The following is a 16,446-nucleotide window of genomic DNA, read 5'->3' as shown; positions in this document are numbered from 1 at the left end:
AATTACTCAAGTGAAAGTCACCTAGTAAAATACTACTTGAGTAAAAGTCTAAAAGTATTTGGTTTTAAATATCAAAAGTAAATGTAATTGCTAAAATGTACTTAAGTATCAAAAGTAAAAGTATAAATAATTTCACATTCCTTATATTAAGCAAACCAGACGGCACCATTTTCATGTTTTGTTTTAATTTACGGATAGCCAGGGGCACACTCCAACACTCAGACATAATTTACAAAAGAAGCATGTGTGTTTAGTGAGTCCACCAGATCAGAGGCAGTAGGGATGACCAGGGATGTTCTCTTGATAAGTGCGTGAATTCGACCATTTTCTGTCCTGCTAAGCATTCAAAATGTAACGAGTACTTTTGGGTGTCAGGGAAAATGTATGGAGTAAAAAGTACATTCTTTTCTTTAGGTGGTCCTCTGTAGCTCAGCTGGTAGAGCACGGCGCTTGTAACGCCAAGGTAGTGGGTTCGAACCCCGGGACCACCCATACACAAAAAAAATGTATGCACGCACGACTGTAAGTCGCTTTGGATAAAAGCGTCTGCTAAATGGCATATTATTATTATTATTATTATAGTGAAGTAAAAGTTGTCAAAAATATAAATAGTAAAGTAAAGTACAGATACCCAAAGAAACTACTTAAGTAGTACTTTAAAGTATTTTTACTTAAGTACTTTAAACCACTACCTGCAGTCAGCATGCCAATTGCAATTTAATTAGCTTCTTGATATGTCACACCTGTCAGTTGGATGGATTATCTTGGTAAAGGAGAAATGCTCACCGACAGGGATGTAAACAAATATGTGCACAGAATTTGCAAGAAATAAGCTGCTTGTGCATATGGAATATTTCTGGGATCTTTTATTTCAGCTCATGAAACATGGGACCAACACTTTACATGTTGCGTTTATATTTTTGTTCAGTGTATTTTGAATAATAATAAAACTGTTTTGGAGAGCCTTTAGGCATAAACTGTATTGGTCAATCATAAATAGTGGTTTGATTCATCCTGAAAGTTGCCATATTCAATTGTTCAAACCATGAAATATTGGAAGGTGAGAAATGTGTACAATAGGGGTTGAACAGTAGTCTTTATTATAGTCTATAAATCTACTCTAATAATCATGGAACTGTGATGACAACGGTCCAGTCGTCGTGAACCGTGCGCAATGCTCCAGGTTTAAACTGCTACGTGTGGTCTGAGTTCCATAATAATTCAAACAGGCTACATGTCCTAAATTATTGCACAACAACTTGTAACACGTTAGCCTAATATGATCCACTATTGCTAGTGATCCTCAGGAACAACCACACGAACGTGACAGAGGAAAGAAAGGTAAACTAACGATGGAATGGAATGATGCAAAATGTACGGAAACTAACACTAAAGTGACAGTTATAAATGTAAACTCAGCAAAAAAAGAAACGTCCTCTCACTGTCAACTGCGTTTATTTTCAGCAAACTTAACATGTGTAAATATTTGTATGAACATAACATGATTCAACAACTGAGCACTCAGTCCAGCCTCTCTCAGCCTTTTGCGGACAGTCTGAGCACTGATGGAGGGATTGTGCGTTCCTGGTGTAACTCGGGCAGTTGTTGTTGCCATCCTGTACCTGTCCCGAAGGAGTGATGTTCGGATGTGCCGATCCCGTGCAGGTGTTGTTACACGTGGTCTGCCACTGCGAGGACGATCAGCTGTCCGTCCTGTCTCCCTGTAGCGCTGTCTTAGGCGTCTCACAGTACGGACATTGCAATTTATTGCCCTGGCCACATCTGCAGTCCTCATGCCTCCTTGCAGCATGCCTAAGGCACGTTCACGCAGATGAGCAGGGACCCTGGGCATCTTTCTTTTGGTGTTTTTCAGAGTCAGTAAAAGGCCTCTTTAGCGTCCTAAGTTTTCATAACTGCGACCTTAATTGCCTACCATCTGTAAGCTGTTAGTGTCTTAACGACCGTTCTACAGGTGCATGTTCATTAATTGTTTATGGTTCATTGACAAGAATGGGAAACAGTGAAGTTATTTGGATTTTTACGAATTATCTTTGAAAGACAGGGTCCTGAAAAAGGGACGTTACTTTTTTTGCTGAGTTTTATGTGGGTATAACCATGGAGATCCTACGAAATTACAGTGCGAGAATGGTGTTATTTCTATTGGGAAAAAGAAAGGTGTTTCACTGACAACCGACTGGTTGCTCAACTTTATTCATTGTTTCATCTTGCATAAAGGTGGTGGAATTAAGTCCGTCAGAATACGGCGTATCTGTAGACACACCTCTGCCACGCCTTCATTTCTTTGATCTCCACCCCAAAAGAAATGCGGGTGAATAGCGTGCTATTCTCATGCTTAAATTGAAGGTCAGAATACGCAGAGAGAAACGTTTTTTTAAAGGCAATTACTTGCCATTTACGCACGCTTAACTCGGGTCGGAATTCCCCCCATAATGATTAGATATTTGGGATGCAAGATTATTTGTAGATCAGCGATTCCCTTGATAGCTAACTGGGGACGGTTGCCAACTACCGGAGCAAGAAGTTCATAATGAGGATGTGACTTCCTGTATCTGCTCTTGCATCTCTCCTAGATGATGTAGGCCACAGCAGTAATCAGTGCTCGAAGTGGAATGAAAACAAAACGCTGATACTCATTTTAGATACCGGCAGCAGTTTGAGGCGCTAGGGTAGCTCACCCAAACACACGCAGTGCTTGGATCTCTTCTAGATGATGTAAACCACAGCCTACAGAACAGGCCGTGGGAGTTATATACCACCTAACCTTGCTGTCACGGACTAGGGCCATGTGTTTGGATGCAATCAAATTAGCTTTATTTCTGAGAACAAATAATATTTCAACAAAGTGTTGCAGGAATGCTAATCTTATGTTAACAAATTATTTCAGAACAACCTTGTGCTTTGAGGTGGAATAACCCATAAAAGATTTAACCATTTTAATGACAGTAATCTACATTAGAACAATCTATGCAATTATTGACAGGGATTGAGACTGGTATATGTGGTACTATAAAGCATGTGTTACCCTGGGTACTTTGGTTGTCAGTGAACTTCGTTAGTTCCCTTTGTTGTGAGCGACATTGAGTTTGTCTTGTGGGAACGTAACAATGGAATGAATGCAATGCTCAACTAAAAACAAAACAAAGGGTTTCTGAAAGGCACCCACTAGGTGAGTGGGAATGGCAAGAGCACGGAGGTGGCAGAACAGAGTGCTCAGGTTGGGGTGTAGAGTCAGAGCAGAGCCTGAAGGTAGTTCATCTTGTTCTGTAGGGAAGGTCTTGTAGTGGATTTCTGTATTGTCTATTAATTTCACTAATGTGCTATTGTGAATTATGTGTTAGTTGGGCTCTAAGTTTGAAGTGAAATAAATTAACCTTAAGAGTATTAGACAAATATTGAATATTCGCTTTAACGCAAATATGCCGACATACATATGACTGTAAGTCACTTTGGATAAAAGCGTCTGCTAAATGGCATATTATTATACATCGTATCCTTATCATTTAAACCACTGACAATTTGAACGCGTCCAATTATGATACTTTACTGACCCCTACTGGTAAATCAGTACTGCCAATGATCACTATTAGACTGACTGCAGTGATCTCTCATACAGGCCAAGTTACATTAGAACTATGAAACAAGGAACTGCTAGCAACCAATCACTTCATTTCACACAAACTACCAGAACACACTTTATTTATGAACACTTGTGGATTTGTCAGGCAAGCAGAGCGTTTAATCCTGTCCATTTTACCTACAATTGCATCAATACACTTTTCAGTTTACAATGTAGGGTTATACCGAGCAGTCGTTAAATTTTTACATTTGTCATTTAGCAGACGCTCTTATCCAGAGCGACTTACAGTTAGTGCATACATTTTCATACTAATCTCTTCAAATTGCATTCAATACAATATTCAGGGTCTCGCGAATGAGCTGCTTAGTTTGATACACCGACCACAAGGTTAACAGCTATAGGCAGTAACCTGCCCTTCAGGGTCTGGAGAACATGTTGGGAGTAGGTCAGCAACCTGATTCTGCGCCGCAACGCGTCAAGAGAAAACACAGGACGGGCAGCCATTATGGTGGGAAGCCCCTCCCCCTCTATGGAACCTGAAACAGAAGAACACTTTAGGGGTCCAGGTAGATCCTAAACCTCACCTAGGATACAGTTTGACAGTCTACTACAGTAACACCTATATACAGTTACTACCAGAGCCTCAGAGTAGAGTTAGAATCAGAGGCTGTTACCAGCTCTCATACGAGGTGTCAGAAAAGTTATTTAGTTTCGTCATCACTGGCTCACTGTTCCTATACGCCAGGGTTCTTCAATTCCTGTCCTGGAGGGCCGAAACACTTCTGTTTTTTTTATTTCTACCTGGTAGTTAATTCGACTCACCTGGTTACCCAGGTCTGAATTAGCCCCTGATTAGAAGGAGAGGATGAAAAACAGAGGTGTTTCGGCCCCTCCAGGACCGGAATTGAAGAACCCTGCTATAGACCAACGATCACTAGAGGTAATGTCTGAGCTGTGCGAGGGGTGGTTTACCAGAGGGCTATGTGTGATGGAGGAGTCTGGGCCGTAGGCTACAGGTCATGTGGTCTCAGACTGACCAACCAGACTGCAGCACACCTGGTGGGAGAAGGGAGAGCATTAAGCACAGGGAAGCTAACTGGTGAGGGTCCAAGAAGGTGACAATAAGCACAGAAAAATAGTCCTGAATTAGGTTTGTCACTAACATTTTACAAAGGATGTGATACCAGGCCAAGTACCATGATAAGTGGCAGAACTGAACAACGTTACATTCATAGAAAGACCAGAGCCAGCAGTCATACAAGGTGTCAGAAAAGTTAGTTAGGACATCACTGGCTCATTCATACAATACACCAACTATCACTGGCTCGTTGCTACAATACACCAACTATCATTGGCTCGTTGCTACAATACACCAACTACCACTGGCTCAAGAGTAGTAGTGTGAGAGCAGTGTGCAAGTGGAGTGAGCATGGTTTACCTGAGGGATGGGGTGAGGGCAGTTCACACAGACTGACACCAGACTGCAGCGCCCAACTCCTGGTGGGAGGAAGGTTGACAAATAAGATGAATACCTCCAGTAACAGTCACAGAACACCCTACAGTCACACCTATATACAGTTCCTACCAGAGCCTCAGAGTAGAGTTAGAATCAGAGGCTGTTACCAGCTCTCATACGAGGTGTCAGAAAAGTTATTTAGTTGAGTCATCCCTGGCTCTGCTCCTTAAACCTGACCATGTGTTATAAGTCAACAGATTGATTACCAGGCTGATTAACACTGGGAAATGAGTCTCACCTGAAGAGGTGAAGGCAGCCTCGGATATCATCGACTTCCTGCAGGCGCCCTTGTAGACAGACCGAAAGCCTCATTTCAGAACAGACCAGCCTCAGTGCCATCAGAACCCCTGGAACAAAACACTTGTTAGACGCGATACAAATGGCTAGTTTGATAAATACTTAAATCATTATTCTCATGCAGTTGTTACCTGAAGTTGGTTAAGGCTTTAGCGCGCTTCTATTAAGGCCAGCCGACTAGCGAACTATAACTACATTTACATTTTAGTAATAAGCGCTGTAAAATCCCAGGTCTTTCTCAGAGTCACTAATATCGATCACTATCATTCAGTAGCAGAACTGGACAAAGTTATCTTCATAGAAAGACCAATAATCTAATTAAACCGTTGTGCAATGTAAAATAAAGTTTAGGGCACTATGGACTAGTGATGGGTCATGCGCACAAGCATCGGCTCTGAGAGCCGGCTCTTTGTAGTGAATCAGAAGAGCCGGCTCGCATCGAGTGAGAGCCGGCTCCCAGTTTTTTGCCCATTCGCTGCTTAGGTTTCACTTTCACAGAGGTCTGTTATGATTGGCCAGCATGGCGACCAGCATGCGGCATTCACGTGAGAATTAAGGATGTGTAAACAGAGAGGGGGCGGGGCAGACACACCACTTGACTCCACTGCAAGTGAAGAGAGAGACAGAGCGGACTGAGGAGCGTGTGTGCGTCTTGCATTGTCGTGTCGTTTAACTATGAGTGACACTAGAAAGCGAAGCAGCATCTGGCTGCAGTTTAAAGATATTGGGAACAAGAAAGCAGAGTGCCTTCACTGCAAAACGAAGGTCACTATAAGAGCAGGTTCCACCACAAACCTGCATAGACATACAAGAACTGTCCATCCTACAGTGCAGTTAGAGGAGAGAGGGCAAGCCAGCTCACCATCTACTGATCCTGGTGTGTCTCATACCAGAACAACAGCTGCTGTAACGTCTACTGCCATCCCCATGCGTGCAAGTATAACCTCTCCTACTGCAACTCAAAGCAAAATAAGTCAGTTTTTACCTAAACTGATGACCCCAGCCAAACAGCACAGTATTGATGATGAGTTGGCTAAAATGGTAGCTTCTGATTTTCAACCCTTTTCCATTGTGGAGGACAAAGGAATGAAAAACTTTGTCAAAGCCCTAAATCCCACATACACTCTACCCAGTAGAAAAACACTTTCCCAAACAATGATCCCAAAACTATATGACACAGAACGTGCATTATGGCAAGAAAGGGTGACAAAAGCTCCATCAGTTTGCCTGACAACTGACTGCTGGACCTCCAGAACAACCTGCTCTTTCATGTCTGTCACTTGCCACTTTATTGAAGATTACAAGATGACATCTTGCCTTCTGGACTGCTTCGAGTTCACCGACAGACACACTGCAGAAAACTTGGCAGTGGAGCTACTAAGAGTGGCAAAAGAGTGGCAAGTAGAGGACAAAGTGGTGTGCTGTGTGAGTGATAATGCTGCAAACATCACCAAAGCCATAAAAGTTTTGAAGTGGACCCATCACCCATGTCTGGCGCATACACTAAACCTGGTGGTTAGAGATGCTCTGAAGGTGATCAAAACAACCGTGGATAAGGTGAAGGCTGTTGTGGAGTTTTTCCACAAAAGCACAGTAGCAGCACAGAAGCTAAAGTCCACACAGCGCCAAATGGGGATTCCTGAACTGAGGCCCAAACAAGAGTGTGCCACCAGGTGGAACTCAACATTTGATATGTTGAAACGAATGCTTGAAATAAAAGATGCCATCATCTCCACCCTGGCCCTCATCAACGCATCTATTGAGCCATTAAGCCAAGAGGAATGGGAGCTGGTGAAAGAGGTCTGCGCCGTCCTGGAGGTGAGGAGCTACCTTGAGGAGCCCCTCATCCAGAGAGCAGAAGACCCACTGAGCTGGTGGCAGGCCAAGGCCTCAGTCTTTCCACTCCTGGTGAAGGTGATGGAGGGGAGACTATGTATTGTTGCCACATCAGTTCCTTCTGAGAGAATCTTCTCCAAAACAGGGCAGATACTCACGGAGAGGCGAAATCGTATCAGGCCTATCAGCCCATCCAAGCTGAGGCATCTGATCTTCCTGAATGCCAACCTGCCCTGAGGACTAATGCTGTTTGCTGGAGTTTGGTTCTGGTTTTGATTCTGTTCTGTGGATTTGTTTGAAGTTTATTGTTAATTTGTGCAATAAAAAAGTTTAATTGAAATAAACAAATGTAAGAGTGGTTTTGTCACAGAATAAATGCACAGAATTAGGCATTATAAGGTCTCTCATAAAAACACTGAAAGCAAAAGGGTTTTCAACACATAAACCATGATTTTTTTTCAAAGTTAAGGTAAAATATAGGCTACAAAAGATCCTAAATAAAGAGCCGTTCGGGAGTCGAAAGAGCCGGCTCTTCTTTGGGAGCCGAGTCAAAAGAGCCGGCTCTCAGAAAAGAGCCGAACTTCCCATCATTACTATGGACCCACGTGGTGCTAGTTAGCTAAAGTTGGACAACGTTTAGCTAGCTTCAAAGTTTATACCTGTTGGCAGGTAATTTAATTTCAACATTAGCTAGTTAATTACCTAGCTATGCTTTTTCCACGAAATTATTCATTGGAAGTCGCAATCCAAGAAGTTCGTAAGCCAAAATAGCTAACTAAACGTTAGCCATCTTGAAGCAAACTGTGCAGCGAAAATAAATTAAACTGCAAATGATTACTCACCAAAGGTATCGGGTCATTTTATGACGGATGCATTGTATTTTCTGTACGGCTGCCAAAGACACGCTAGTTTTATAATGACAGCCATAATGTGGCTAACAGACAGTCTTGAATCTGCAGCAGTGAAAGAGCGAGTAAGGGAAGGGCGGACTATTTATACCGCTTTTTCCTGTCTGGCGCGTACGCAGGCTAATCAGCCAATTATTCTTCTGTAGTTCTGAAATACAGAGGCTCCCGCAGGTCACACAGCATTATCTGTACTTCAAGGACTACAAATCCCACAAACATTTTTATGGCGAGCAACTTCAAATACTGTCATGATCATGTCTAGCTCGGACGGGATGTACAGTGAAGGGTTTGTCCCTGACCATTTCTTATGGTTTATTAACCAAAGAGATACATTCCATTCGAATGGAAGTCAACAATTAAATATGTTTGAAATGATCATGCTGAATTCCTACTAAAGTCCTACCTAACGATATCCATCATAAACACACATTGGGATCCAACAATTAAACAATTAAGCGGCACAGGTCCTCATCCAGGCACTTGTCATCTCCCGTCTGGATTACTGCAACTCGCTGTTGGCTGGGCTCCCTGCCTGTGCCATTAAACCCCTACAGTTTATCCAGAACGACGCAGCCCGTCTGTTGTTCAACCTTCCCAAGTTCTATCATGTCACCCCGCTCCTCCGCACACTCCACTGGCTTCCAGTTGAGGCTCGCATCTACTACAAGACCATGGTGCTTGCCAACGGAGCTGTGAGGGGAACGGCACCTCCTTACCTTCAGGCTCTGATCAGACCCTACACCCAAACGAGGGCATTACGTTCATCCACCTCTGGCCTGCTAGCCCCCCTACCTCTACGGAAGCACAGTTCCCGCTCAGCCCAGTCAAAGCTATTTGCTGCTCTGGCACCCCAATGGTGGAACAAGCTCCCCCACGACGCCAGGACAGCGGAGTCACTGACCACCTTCGGGAGACACTTGAAACCCTACCTCTCTAGATAAGAGCGTCTGCTAAATGATGTAAATGTAAATGTAAAATGTAATATGTTTGAAATGATCATGCTGAATTCCTACTAAAGTCCTACCTAACGATATCCATCATAAACACACATTGGGATCCATTACTGACCCTTAGAGGTTATTAGCAGTACTGCTAAAAACAATGCACTGTAAGTGATAGTAACAGGAAGTACATTATGTTACAAGGTGGATACAATGCAACTGATCCATTTTTACCAAAACCCACAGACAAAATGTCAACAAGAGTCTAAATTAGGTCGTGGTGTTGAGTTGAGTTCTCATTGTGGTTGACAGGTAAGGCCAGTCCTCCCCCTTCTCTCTCTCTCTCTCTCTCTCTCTCTCTCTCTCTCTCTCTCTCTCTCTCTCTCTCTCTCTCTCTCTCTCTCTCTCTCTCTCTCTCTTTCTTTCTGCCATTTCAACTTTGCAGCTTTTATACCATGGTGCTTACTGCTTTTGTAATTTTTTCTGACATTTACAACTTTGAGGAATGTTCTCATTCTTGTGACAGTTTATATTATATATTTATTCTAGAATGATATACGCTACAATGTCCTTAATGTTCAACATAGGCCTAGATGATTCATATGACATTTCCATTGTATATCAGTGTGAAAATAACTACATTTTACATAACTACTTATGAACCACATCTGAATGCTGTTTTAGAGTTCATGCACCAACGCCATCTATTCAGTTCCCATTTCACGTTAGGGTTTGGTTTTCCTATTGTCTGTGCAGTAGAAGTTATTTGCTCCACTTAATATTGGTTTGTAATGTATGAAGGATGTTTATCTTGATGCCTGCTTTATTTAATAGAATACATTGATAAAATAAAATAAAATAAAATTGTATTTGTCACATACGCGTGTTTAGCAGATGTTATTGCGGGTGTAGCGAAATGCTTGTGCTTCTAGCTCCGACAGTGCAGTAATATCTAACAAGTAATATCTAACAATTTCACAACATATACCCAATACACACAAATCTAGTAGGAATGGAATTTAAGAATATATACATATATGGACAAGCAATGACAGAGCGGCATGGACTAAGATACAGTAGAATATTATAGAATAGAATACAGTATATACATATGAGATGAGTAGTGCAAGATATGTAAACATTATTAAAGTGACTAGTGTTCCATTTCTTAAAGTGGCCAGTGATTTCAATAGGCAGCAGCAGCCTCTAATGTGCTAGTGATGGCTATTTAACAGTCTGATGGCCTTGAGATAGAAGCTGTTTTTCATTCTCTCGGTCCCAGCTTTGATGCACCTGTACTGACCTCGCCTTCTGGATGACAGCGGGGTGAGCATGCAGTGGCTCGGGTGGTTGATGGTCCTTGATGATCTTTTTGGCCTTCCTGTGACATCGGGTGCTGTTTGTCAGTGATGTGTATGCCAAGGAACTTGAAGCTTTCCACCTTCTCCCCACTGCAGTCCCGTCTATGTGGAGAGGGGGGTGCACCCTCTGCTGTTTCCTGAAGTCCACGATGATCTCCTTTGTTTTGTGAGAGATGCGTAGTTGGCTGTATCTGGTATTTGTATCTTGGAGTTTTCCATTTCAACCTGTGCACGTACAGTAATACTGTTGACATGACACCATGTCAAATCAAATCAAATCAAAATGTATTTGCCACATGCGCCGAATACAGCAGATGTAGACATTACAGTGAAATGCTTACTTACAAGACCTTAACCAACAATGCAGTTTTTTAAAATAAAAAAGTGTTAATTAAAGAAAAATAGAAAATAAAAGCAAATAGCTAAAGAGCAACAGTAAAATAAATAACAGTAGGGAGGCTATATACAGGGGGTACCGGTACAGAGTCAATGTGAAATAACAGTAGGGAGGCTATATACAGGGGGTACCGGTACAGAGTCAATGTGCGGGGGCACCGGCTAGTTGAGGTAGTTGAGGTCATATGTACATGTGGGTAGAGAAAGTAACTATGCATAAATAGTAAACAGAGTAGCAGCAGCGTAAAAAGATGGGGTGGGGTGGGGTGGGGGGGGCAGTGCAAATAGTCCGGGTAGCCATGATTAGCTGTTCAGGAGTCTTATGGCTTGGGGGTCGAAGCTGTTGAGAAGCCTTTTGGACCTAGACTTGGCGCTCCGGTACCGCTTGCCGTGCGGTAGCAGAGAGAACAGTCTATGGCTAGGGTGGCTGGAGTCTTTGACAATTTTGAGGGCCTTCCTCTGACCCCGCCTGGTATAGAGGTCCTGGATGGCAGGAAGCTTGGCCCCAGTGATGTACTGGGCCGTACACACTACCCTCTGTAGTGCCTTGCGGTCGGAGGCCGAGCAGTTGCCATACCAGGCGGTGATGCAACCAGTCAGGATGCTCTCGATGGTGCAGATGTAGAACTTTTTGAGGATATGAGGAACCATGCCAAATCTTTTTAGTCTCCTGAGGGGGAATAGGCTTTGTCGTGCCCTCTTCACGACTGTCTTGGTGTGTTTGGACCATGATAGTTTGTTGGTGATGTGGACACCAAGGAACTTGAAGCTCTCAACCTGTTCCACTACAGCACCGTCGATGAGAATGGGGGTGTGCTCAGTCCTCTTTTTTTTCCTGTAGTCCACAATCATCTCCTTTGTCTTGGTCACGTTGAGGGAGAGGTTGTTATCCTGGCACCACACGGCCAGGTCTCTGACCTCCTCCCTATAGGCTGTCTCATCGTTGTCGGTGATCAGGGCCTACCACTGTTGTGTCGTCGGCAAACTTAATGATGGTGTTGGAGTCGTGCCTGGCCATGCCAGTTATTACAGACTCAGTCAGGGACATGTTGAAAATGTCAGTGAAGAAACTTGCCAGTTGGTCAGCACATGCTCGGAGTACACGTCCTGGTAATCCGTCTGGGCCTGGGGCCTTGTGAATGTTGACCTGCTTAAAAGTCTTATTCACATCGGCTACATAGAGCGTGATCACATAGTCATCCGGAACAGCTGGTGCTCTCATGCATGCTTCAGTGTTGCTTGCCTCTAATGTTTATGCATTCTGTTGGTTCGATGGTAACATATAAGACTGAGTCGATTTTGTCAACTGGCCTTACCTGTCAACCACAATGAGAACTCAACTGAACACCAACTGAAATGGAATGAAAGAAGCATGCCTGAACTAACAGGTGTTAGTGTGCACTTGATGAAGTATTGACTTTTTACCTGCTTTGCTTTGTAGTTGAGTGCTTTTCCTCCCTATACCCTCACTTGATTCCCTTAGTGCTTCAAGTGATCTTGCCATTTTGTGGGGCATGAAGTCACGCCAATGTAATTTTGTATAAATACATTTGACCTAATTTAGACTCTTGTTGACATTTTATCTGTGGATTTTGGTAAAAATGGATCAGTTACATTGTATCCACCTTGGAACATAATGTACTTCCTGTGACTATCACTTACAGTGCATTGTTTTTAGCAGTACTGTTAATAACCTCTAAGGGTCAGTAATGGATCCCAATGTGTGTTTATGATGGATATCGTTAGGTAGGACTTTAGTAGGAATTCAGCATGATCATTTCAAACATATTTAATTGTTGACTTCCATTCGATTGGAATGTATCTCTTTGGTCAATAAACCATAAGAAATGGTCAGGGACAAACCCTTCACTGTACATGCCGTCCGAGCTAGACATGATAATGACAGTATTTGAAGTTGCTCGCCATAAAAATTTTTGTGGGATTTGTAGTCCTTGAAGTACAGATAATGCTGTGTGACCTGCGGGAGCCTCTGTAGCTCAGAACTACAGAAGAATCATTGGCTGATTAGCCTGCGTACGCGCCAGACAGGAAAACGCGGTATAAATAGTCCGCCCTTCCCTTACTCGCTCTTTCACTGCTGCAGATTCAAGACTGTCTGTTAGCCACATTATGGCTGTCATTATAAAACTAGCGTGTCTTTGGCAGCCGTACAGAAAATACAATGCATCCGTCATAAAATGACCCGATACCTTTGGTGAGTAATCATTTGCAGTTTAATTTATTTTCGCTGCACAGTTTGCTTCAAGATGGCTAACGTTTAGTTAGCTATTTTGGCTTACGAACTTCTTGGATTGCGACTTCCAATGAATAATTTCGTGGAAAAAGCATAGCTAGGTAATTAACTAGCTAATGTTGAAAGTAAATTACCTGCCAACAGGTATAAACTTTGAAGCTAGCTAAACGTTGTCAAACTTTAGCTAACTAGCACCACGTGGGTCCATAGTGCCCTAAACTTGATTTTACATTGCACAACGGTTTAATTAGAATATTGGTCTTTCTATGAAGATAACTTTGTCCAGTTCTGCTACTGAATGATAGTGATCGATATTAGTGACTCTGAGAAAGACCTGGGATTTTACAGCGCTTATTACTAAAATGTAAATGTAGTTATAGTTCGCTAGTCGGCTGGCCTTAATAGAAGCGCGCTAAAGCCTTAACCAACTTCAGGTAACAACTGCATGAGAATAATGATTTAAGTATTTATCAAACTAGCCATTTGTATCGCGTCTAACAGGTGTTTTGTTCCAGGGGTTCTGATGGCACTGAGGCTGGTCTGTTCTGAATGAGGCTTTCGGTCTGTCTACAAGGGCGGCTGTAGGAAGTCGATGATATCCGAGGCTGCCTTCACCTCTTCAGGTGAGACTCATTTCCCAGTGTTAATCAGCCTGGTAATCAATCTGTTGACTTATAACACATGGTCAGGTTTAAGGATCAGAGCCAGGGATGACTCAACTAAATAACTTTTCTGACACCTCGTATGAGAGCTGGTAACAGCCTCTGATTCTAACTCTACTCTGAGGCTCTGGTAGTAACTGTATATAGGTGTGACTGTAGGGTGTTCTGTGACTGTTACTGGTGAGGTATTCATCTTATTTCTCAACCTTCCTCCCACCAGGAGTTGGGTGCTGCAGTCTGGTGTCAGTCTATGTGAACTGCCCTCACCCCATCCCTCAGGTAAACCATGCTCACTCCACTTGCACACTGCTCTCACACTACTACTCTTGAGCCAGTGGTAGTTGGTGTATTGTAGGAATGAGCCAGTTATAGTTGGTGTATTGTAGGAACGAGCCAGTGATAGTTGGTGTATTGTAGGAACGAGCCAATGATAGTTGGTGTATTGTAGCAACGAGCCAGTGATGTCCTAACTAACTTTTCTGACACCTTGTATGACTGCTGGCTCTGGTCTTTCTATGAATTTAACGTTGTTCAGTTCTGCAACTGAATAATGATTTAATGTAGGCCTAGTGTGTTTTCCCTTAGTGCCACAATTAAAATGGTCATTATGCGTTTATAGTCCTCCTGTCCAATCACAGGTAGGCCTTTGGATATCAGCTATTTTCTGCAGTAGCCTTTCCTATCATGCAGTAAAGTACTCCGCTGCTAAATGGTTGCTGCCACTCAAAACAATGATGGAGAAATGATTTCAGTGTTATCTATTTTTTTCTACAATATCTCTGAGGACTAACCATCACCAAAATAAAAAATAGTAAGTCAAGGAGAATGTAATTAGATGTCACGGCACCCCCACTTTTTTTATCAGATGGCATAGGAACACCGCAAAAGCTGTGGCAATGTGTAGAATTGCAGGAAATTGGTTTAACTGCAACATTTTGTCTCCGCAAGTGACGTTAAATTCAATGTTTTGAGTAGAGGTGTGAATATAAGGTGGGACCGTTGTCCTGGGGGGTGGGGGGGGGCAAACCACTTATCATGGTACTTGGCCTGGTATCACATCCTTTGTAAAATGTAATTGTGACAAACCTAATTCAGGACTATTTTTCTGTGCTTATTGTCACCTTCTTGGACCCTCACCAGTTAGCTTCCCTGTGCTTAATGCTCTCCCTTCTCCCACCAGGTGTGCTGCAGTCTGGTTGGTCAGTCTGAGACCACATGACCTGTAGCCTACGGCCCAGACTCCTCCATCACACACAGCCCTCTGGTAAACCACCCCTCGCACAGCTCAGACATTACCTCTAGTGATCGTTGGTGTATAGGAACAGTGAGCCAGTGATGACTCAACTAAATAACTTTTCTGACACCTCGTATGAGAGCTGGTAACAGCCTCTGATTCTAACTCTACTCTGAGGCTCTGGTAGTAACTGTATATAGGTGTTACTGTAGTAGACTGTCAAACTGTATCCTAGGTGAGGTTTAGGATCTACCTGGACCCCTAAAGTGTTCTTCTGTTTCAGGTTCCATAGAGAGGTGGAGGGGCTTCCCACCATAATGGCTGCCCGTCCTGTGTTTTCTCTGACGTGTTGCGGTGCAGAATCAGAAGGTTGCTGACCTACTCCCAACATGTTCTCCAGACACTGGAATATTATAATGAATGTGATGATTTAACAAGTTGAGACAAAATTGCGTGGTGTGACCCCAGATTGTGAACTAATGGTGGAAACATATTGATGTAACGGTAGCTGAGATGGGGTGGTCTGTCTGTGCTAAAGCGCTGCTTGTCGATCCACAAAATTATTTCAGGCTTTAGTTTTATCACACCTGGACTACTAGTTTTATGTTTAAGTGCCACAAAGGACACCGTGAAAGTAGCTGGCCCTTTTGGTGTCTGTGTCCAGTTTGAAGGAAGTAGCCAGCTATTGCTGAAGAGCGTGTTAGTGCATTCCACCATCTATCATTGCTACGCTGACGATACACAACTAATCTTCTCCTTTCCCCCTTCTGATAACCAGGTGGCGAATCGCATCTCTGCATGTCTGGCAGACATATCAGTATGGATGACGGATCACCACCTCAAGCTGAACCTCGGCAAGATGGAGCTGCTCTTCCTCCCGGGGAAGGACTGCCCGTTCCATGATCTCGCCATCACGGTTGACAACTCCGTTGTGTCCTCCTCCCAGAGTGCGAAGAGCCTTGGCGTGACCCTGGACAACACCCTGTCGTTCTCCGCTAACATCAAGGCGGTGACCCGATCCTGTAGGTTCATGCTCTACAACATTCGGAGAGTGCGACACAGGTCCTAATCCAGGCACTTGTCATCTCTCGTCTGGAGTAGAAGGATTACTTTATCCTATCCCAGGTATTCTTTAAAGAGGTGGGGTTTCAAATGTCTCCGGAAGGTGACAGTCGCCCCTCCCCCTCCACTTGCCCTACCTATGAACTGACCCTACAACTGGTGTCGGCAGCATAATGTGTTTTCTCCAGTGTGAAGTTCTAGTTTTAATATTTTTGTTATTTTTAAGATATTCAATAAAGTTTTAAAACTGTGTTCTGGTATTTTGTTATGTTATTGGATTGGTTTCTATTAGGTCCTGGTTGGTTAATAGTTCTACTTAAACTCTGCCTGCATGACTGATCACGACCATCATAGTCTGTAATATTGGTCCTAAGCAGGACT

General features: G+C 43.2%; 2 long non-coding RNA genes across 2 annotated transcripts; one reads left to right on the top strand and one right to left on the bottom strand.

Annotated features, from left to right (window-relative positions):
* Window positions 1–3,700: 3,700 nt before the first annotated feature.
* On the bottom strand, window positions 3,701–5,408 carry LOC311148571. The gene is made up of 4 exons (XR_014614920.1): window positions 5,321–5,408; window positions 5,037–5,095; window positions 4,571–4,654; window positions 3,701–4,134 (listed from the first exon to the last, which is right to left on the bottom strand). It is a non-coding gene; the product is annotated as an uncharacterized lncRNA (long non-coding RNA).
* A 7,534-nt stretch (window positions 5,409–12,942) lies between these two features.
* Window positions 12,943–16,317, top strand: LOC311149030. Its single transcript, XR_014614992.1, has 6 exons — window positions 12,943–13,068; window positions 13,623–13,730; window positions 13,990–14,048; window positions 14,950–15,033; window positions 15,287–15,372; window positions 15,782–16,317. It is a non-coding gene; the product is annotated as an uncharacterized lncRNA (long non-coding RNA).
* The last annotated feature ends 129 nt before the right edge of the window (window positions 16,318–16,446 follow it).

The sequence above is a fragment of the Coregonus lavaretus genome (genome assembly GCF_964263955.1).
Source record: "Coregonus lavaretus genome assembly, chromosome: 21".
NCBI lineage: Eukaryota > Metazoa > Chordata > Actinopteri > Salmoniformes > Salmonidae > Coregonus > Coregonus lavaretus.
The sequence above is the reverse complement of the archived record's forward strand: the minus strand, read 5'-3'. Positions and strand labels throughout refer to the sequence as shown.